Source organism: Coptis chinensis, chromosome 2 (genome assembly GCF_015680905.1).
Source record: "Coptis chinensis isolate HL-2020 chromosome 2, ASM1568090v1, whole genome shotgun sequence".
Classification (NCBI taxonomy): Eukaryota; Viridiplantae; Streptophyta; class Magnoliopsida; order Ranunculales; family Ranunculaceae; genus Coptis; species Coptis chinensis.
In genome coordinates this window covers 13,472,238-13,479,327 of record NC_141457.1, presented here as the reverse complement: position 1 = coordinate 13,479,327, position 7,090 = coordinate 13,472,238, and the positions used below count along the sequence as shown (strand labels likewise).

Sequence of the window (7,090 nt, the reverse complement as noted above, 5' to 3'; positions counted from 1 at the left end):
TTAACACCTTCTCAATATAGCTTAATTTCTTGAGAAAGTCATAACTTCCCACTCTTTCTGTCATGAGTGATCCGCATACCGAGTATCTACTTTGCTTTACCCAAATCTTTCATCTCAAAGTACTTACTCAAGTTTTTCTTCAACTTGGTAGGATATTTTATTGATGTTTTGGCCAACTATCAACATATCATCCATATACAATAACAACACTATGAAATCTCCATCTGAAAACTTCTAAACAAACACACAATGATCGGAAGTAGACTTCTTGTAGTCATGCTTCACCATAAAAGACTCAAACTTCATGTACCACTATCTCGGTGCCTGCTTCAAACCATACATACTCTTTTTTTATCAGTTTGCATACCAAATCACTACACCATAACAGCATATTTGTGACGCAAACTTTTTTTCATTTGTGATGGCAGATGGGCATCAGGAACGTTGTGACAGCTGTTTAGCGTCACCAATTGATAAAAACCATTAGAAAAAATCAAACAATTACTTGATTTTTTTTTTGGTATATACTGAAAAGCTTTGTGACGACATCTAGGCGTTTTAAAAGATGCACGTGCTAGGTTGTGCATCAAGTGTTAAATCTCTCTCCTAAATTAGTTCCAAGCTTTATCGACTTCTTCTCTCTCAATACCTGAGAATACCAACGCAATCACTAGCCCTAGCCTCAAACAGCAAGTAATTCTCTCTCTCTCTCTCTCAATTCGTCTATTTTTAGTCCACGGTTCGTTATCTTTTAGAGATTTGTGTCGGTATTGTTTTTAAAGAGATTTCTTAACTACAAATTCTTCTCTATTTTTGCGATATTTCTATTATTCTTCTTTTAGCAATTCCTTCATTCCTCTCTTTCTTATTCAATCTTCCAATTAATCGTGTATTTGTTTATCGTCAAAGTGGCATATTTGTTTTTATGAAGTAGTGGGCTTTGCTTGTTTGTGAAATTGTCTATTTTTTCTATTCTGCGAGAACTAATTAAAATTGTGGGGCTTTGTTCTTAAAAATTTATTCTTGAAATTTTCTTCTTATTTTGCAGATTCCTGGATCATCTTGTTCGCTCTCTCTACCATCTGGTTTGTATTAACTCTATTATATTTGTTGGAAATTTATCAGAAGCTCCTGATATCAAGAACTGGATTAATTTCAAGCTATGTATGTGAATCACCTGTATTGGGTACTAAAAATGATTTGGTTTTGAAGAATAGTGAAATTGACAAAGTGGGGCACCAGTTGGAAATGAAGGTACGTAGTTTTTTTGCATTAAATATGTATGAACAATTAGCTAAACCAAAATAAAGTGGAGTTTATAGAATGTAGGTGTCTAGTTTAAAGTCTTCTTTGCTTGAAAGTTATACAAAAATAAAGAGAAATATAAGTGGGCAAAATGTTTCAAAGTTTATTAGCATATACTAGATATTTGTTGGTCAAGTTTATTCTATTTTTGACATTAATTTAGTTTGTTTTTAATTTATGTATTTGGGTATTATGTATTTATGTATTTGAGAAAATGTTGCGATCTTTTTAAGTGATTTGTGTATTTCCTTTTTCCGGGTATGCAGCTCATCTTTCTAAACTATCAAATTTAGATGTGTTAGAAGCTTTTTAGTAATTGGGATTCTAATGGTTAGACTAGATCAAGTCTCCTCAACATTTTCTTCTCTCTAATCACATTGCTTTAATTTGTATGTGAGAAGTACAAGTACAAGATAACGAGATATTGACAGTACTGCGAGTGATATAGATATTTGGAACCACTAATCAAATAGTCATCTGAATAAGATTCCAGAGGTTTTTTATAAGGTTTTAGTGTTATTTATTGATATAAACTGTTATATGGTTGGTCTTGGATGAAGATCAGTTGAAGACTAAGTGCTTGAAGAGCCATTTATATAGGTTTTCTTTATGCTCAACTTGGCTTATCTCATTGATTCCTTTTAGATGTTGGTGATGGGAGGATGTCGAAACGTAGAAAGGAAAATGGAGTAATTTAGGGGCCAGAGAGAGGTGTTACACATTCTTCTTTGCCAGCCTCTCAGGGAACCGAAAGTAAACTGTTGCCATCAGTATCAAGGTGATCATTATCTGTTGAATATGTATTTTATAACTGTATTTTGAACAGCAATGTTTCTACAAAGCCATCCTTTAATTTTCTAGGATTAAACACAATATGAATTGGAAGATCTAAGTCATAGCTTATTTCTATATCATTGGAATGTATCATCTCAGATTGCGTGTTCTTCTTGTAGCTATTTATGTGGTGTGGCTACTGTTTCTTCCAAAGTCCAATTGCCTCAATAATCAAGTCCAATTGCTTATTGTTTAGTCTATTGGTTTTGGTAGGAATGTGCCTCAGTTTATGCTAAATGTGGAGCGGGCCTTCAAGGTATTTTCTAGGCTGCTCCTTTACATTTCATATTCTATTTTTTGAGTCACTGTTTATATTGTGTGAATATCTTAATTGTATCATAGATTCAGGGGATTGTGCTTTACTTAAACCAAAGGTCTCAAGCTCCCCCTATGGAATCAGTACCCTCTAAGTGAACTCACTCCTCTATTTTCATCTATTTTCTCATGTAATATATTAATTTTATAAATTGTAACTCTTGTTGTTTCCAAAGCTTCACTTTTTATTTCGAAAAAAGTAGGTCATATATGTGGGAAACTATGTGAAACAGTTGGGGTTCAATGCTTGATTATTAGCTTATGGGAAGCTTAGGGGTTGGAATAATCCAAAGGTAATAATTTCAACTCTTGTGGTTCCATTCTAGGTTAGAATTTTAGTGGATTCTAATGCCAACTTTGTCTACTAGTTTTTTAAAGTAATTCCATTCAACTAATTAATGGGTAAAAAAGAAGTGAATCCTAACACACTGACCTCTCTCTCTCCCGTTCTTTCTATCTCAAAAAATTTTGTTCCAAAGTCCCAAAATTATATAGAGTGACACTCTAGCTAATGGATCTATGGGGAAAAAATCATTATATTGGTTGTTTCTCCCTTGCTATTGTTCGTTTAAAAACAAGTATGCATTTTGGATTTTGTTTATTTCTTCAATGCAAGGTTGATGGACTGTTTTTGTCTTTGTGTTTGTGGGTTTCGACTTTCGAGAGAGTCGAAGTAGCAATGGGTTGATGAACTTGTATCAATTGTATGTGTTAAGACCACTGTTATGTAGAGTGGCTTTGGTCTGGTGTAGAGTGAAGTGACTATCTCAAGACATGAAAACTACAAATTTGAGGGTTGATGGAGTTCAATGTGTACAGGTCAATCGGTTGTGAATTTCAATTGTCCTCATAAGTTTCATTACATACTATTGCATTCTGTTTAGAATTAGTTCCCAGTTAGACATCCTAAGGACAGATTCCATTTTGAAACGCATTTAGGCATTTTTTAATTAGATTTTATTCCAAGGAATGGGAAAATCGACCTGCCTTTGTAAGGTGAGTTGTGGATATATACTTCTTGTGTAATCTTACTATTAGTCTCAGAAAGGACTAAGCTTTTTACCTTTTTTGCTTTGAGGGTTTTAAGAAGTCTGCTCAATTCTTGGCCCAATCCCTTCATACATTGGAGAAAGAATGCTAAACATCAAGAAACCTGTAAGTTTCTTTTTGTGTCTCGCTAGTTTAGGTTTCTTTGTGTTTTGCTAGTTTAGGTTTATGCTATTCTTTTTTTTTCTCTATTGTTTATTTGTTCATTGTGTATCCTTTCTATTATCTGCTAATGGATTTTGACTATATGGATTCATGTCATTCGAATGAGTGATCCATAGATGTCAAAAGAAGGGAAGTGTGTAAATAAAGTTTTGTATATTGGTAACACTAAATGTAAAGGTGCATTTGCTTCTCTAAACATCATTTTATTGGCTGCAAGAGTTTATTAAGTTTTCAGCATATCTTATGTCTTGTCCTTGGTTAGCAATTGTCATATTCAATATATATACTTAGGTGAGCTATATATTTTCTCGTTTCTATTAGTTCATTAATAAAGTTTTCTTCGTTTTCTTCTTTCTTTGTGAAGGGCAAGTTAAGAGTTAGTTCTTTTCACTTGATGGGAGCTTTGAAGGTGCAGCTTCATTTATGCTAGACCTTGAATACTTGCGAAGAAGATGTACCTTGTAGTTGTATATTGCAGAAGTGTGAAAATTATCTGATAATAATTTTGAGAGATATAGAGTAAATCGTGACTGTTCATCTTTATGTACTTTGTAGACTATTTCTGAAATGTGAAATGGATTATTTGGCAATTTTGAGTTATAGTAAAATTTTAATTGTTGAAGGTATTTTGTGGATTAATTGGATTGTTTTTAAAATAAGTTGTCTCTTGGACAGTACTACAGTGCAAAATGATTGATCATATAGCAAAATAATAATAATTATTTTTTTTAAAACTAAAACACATTTACTGACGTCAAAACGCCGTCACAAATCTAAAATGCTGTCACAAATTTGTGACGCCAAAACGCCGTCACAAAAAAAGTGACGCCAAAATGCCATCACAAATGTGAAAATGTTGTCACAAATTTGTGACGCCAAAATGCCGTCACAAAAATTACTGACGCCAAAATACCGTCACAAATTTTTGTGACACCAATTGAGACGCCAAATTTTTGACGCCAAATAGGCGTCACAAAAAAGCTGTTATGGTGTAGTGAATGCTCATTGCCTTTCACCTCAAAACCCTCTTGCTAGTCCAGACATCTTCCTCACGATCACCATGAAGAAAAGTTATCTTGACATCTAGTTGCTCAACCACTAGGTTCATACTTGCGGCCAAACCAATACCACTCTGATAGAAGTCATCGTAACCACCGGAGAGAAAATTTCATCAAAGTCAATACCTTTCCTCTGACCGAATCCCTTCACAACAAAGTGAGTTTTGTGCTTTGAATGTGGATTACTCTCTTCATGCTTGACTTTGAAAATCCACTTATTCTTGAGAACTTTTCTTCCTTTCAGTTTCTCAACTAAGTTGTAAGTGTGAATCTTATGCAAAGAACCCATCTCATCTTGCATGGCCTTCAACCACTTCTCTTTGTCTGTACCTTCAAGAGTGATGCAGGGCGTGGTGGAGAAACTATTGCTCTTCTACCAAATCAATTAAACGTCAAAAATAACGTTGCCTGGAACTCGATGAACTTCCTTCAAATCAATTGAAATTCACAAAGAACTTACTTGAAAAATCGAAAGGCATCCAAGACTTGTTGATTCCACTAATAGAATACCAAGCAGATATGGGAGATAAACAAGAGAAAACACTTCTCTAAACAAATTTTCATTAATCAATAAGCTAATTGTCGTGTTACAACTCTGAGCTACATATATAGGCTTCAGAACACTCCAAAACATAAATAGAAACATCCAGAAAACCCCTAAATTGATACTACTACCTTCAATGACTTAAAACTACTTAAAACACTTCAAAAACAACTTTGGAAACTTCTAAAAACACCCTAGAATCCTAAATAACGAAAATACATAAAATAAGTAATTTCTATGATCACATATGGGCTGAAATTTTGGAATTCCATCAATCTCATTGATTTTGGCTTGCATCATTCTCCCGGTCTTGGAAAAAATTTGTCCTTGAATTTTACTTGCGTAATTACTGATGAAGAATAGACAGATATACTGTAGTCTTCCTCGAATTTTTCCATTATACTTTCTAACATCCATAGCTTGTCGAAAGTAACTATTTTTCATAACTTGCACGATAAAAATTCTCACTAAAACAAAGCAATGATTCTTTGGCATAGCTGCATCTTCAAGGCCCTCTAGGAATAGATCTTCGAAATCGTCAAACAATACTCTTCTATCATACAAAAATAAATGTGCAAAACCTTCACAAATAGATTTATCCTCCACATAAGACAAACTCAGATCCACAAAACTTAAATCAAGAATTTCTTCATCATCAGGATATACGTCATAAACTGGTGGTAAATCCCAATTGATAAAGACCTCTTCTTTTTCTCCAATAAAAAAAATCAAATCTTTACTATCCATTTTCTTTTTCTCAATTTTTTTCTTCTTAGAAAAATTAAATCTACAGAGATAACTAGCTATAGCAACACATACTCACCAGGATTGACCAAAAGCTCTGATTACTAACTGATGCAGGGCGTGGTGGAGAAACTATTGCTCTTCTATCGAATCAGTTGAATGTCACAAATAACGTTACCTAGAACTCGATGAACTTCCTTCGAATCAATTGAAATTCACAAATAACTTCCTTGAAAAATCGAAAGGCATCAAAGACTTGTTGATTCCACTAATAGAATACCAAGATATGGGAGATAAACAAGAGAAAACACTTCTCTAAACAAATTTTCATTAATCAATAGGCCAATTTTTGTGTTACAACTCTGAGCCACATGTATAGACTTCAAAATACTCCAAAACATAAATAGAAACATTCAGAAAACCCCTAAATTGATTCTACTACCTTAAAGGACTTAAAACTACTTAAAACACTTCAACAACAACTTTGCAAACTTCTAAAAACACTCTAGAATCCTAAATAACGAAAATACATAAAATAAGTAATTTTTAAGATCATATATGGGCTGAAACGTTAGAATTCCATCAATCTCATTGATTTTGACTTGCATCAAAGAGCCTCTTGATAGTATATAGCTTCTCCACCATCGGATAGTAAAAAATACGTATGCGGTGGGTACCTGGTTGACGTTTAACTTTCTCTCTCGGATCTCCTCACCTAATCTTCTTGTGGATAAGAAGGATGCACTTCTTCTTGCTCAGGTGGTGGTTCATGCACTTCATCTGCTGGTTCATGCACTTCATCTGCATCTTCTATCTCAATAGGTTCAATCCAATCATGAATAATATAATCATCATTATGAGCCTCAAACCCATAGTTCTCTGCATTCTCAATGCGTTTTGCAACTCGTTCCACAGCAGGAATTTCTGACTCTAAATCAACAAAGATCATCAATGAAAGCTTCTAGCTTCTCACCATTCTCAAAGTCTTCCATTGTTTGGTCTTCCAAGAACACAACATCATGACTTCAGATTATCTTATTTTTTATCGGGTCATAAAGTTTATAACCAAACTTCTCAT

The 7,090-nt window shown here is 33.8% G+C and overlaps 1 long non-coding RNA gene across 7 annotated transcripts; it reads left to right on the top strand.

Moving 5' to 3' along the window:
* The first annotated feature begins 488 nt into the window (after positions 1-488).
* On the top strand, positions 489-3,374 carry LOC147514987 (uncharacterized). 7 transcript variants are annotated; one of them, XR_015213330.1, is made up of 6 exons: positions 489-693; positions 1,049-1,254; positions 1,951-2,083; positions 2,259-2,395; positions 2,482-2,585; positions 2,688-3,374. It is a non-coding gene; the product is annotated as an uncharacterized LOC147514987 (long non-coding RNA). The 7 variants fall into 7 exon arrangements; XR_015213331.1 differs by having other exon boundaries at positions 491-693; positions 2,482-2,549; positions 2,658-3,374; XR_015213333.1 differs by having other exon boundaries at positions 492-693; positions 2,482-2,513; positions 2,658-3,374.
* Positions 3,375-7,090: the final 3,716 nt, after the last annotated feature.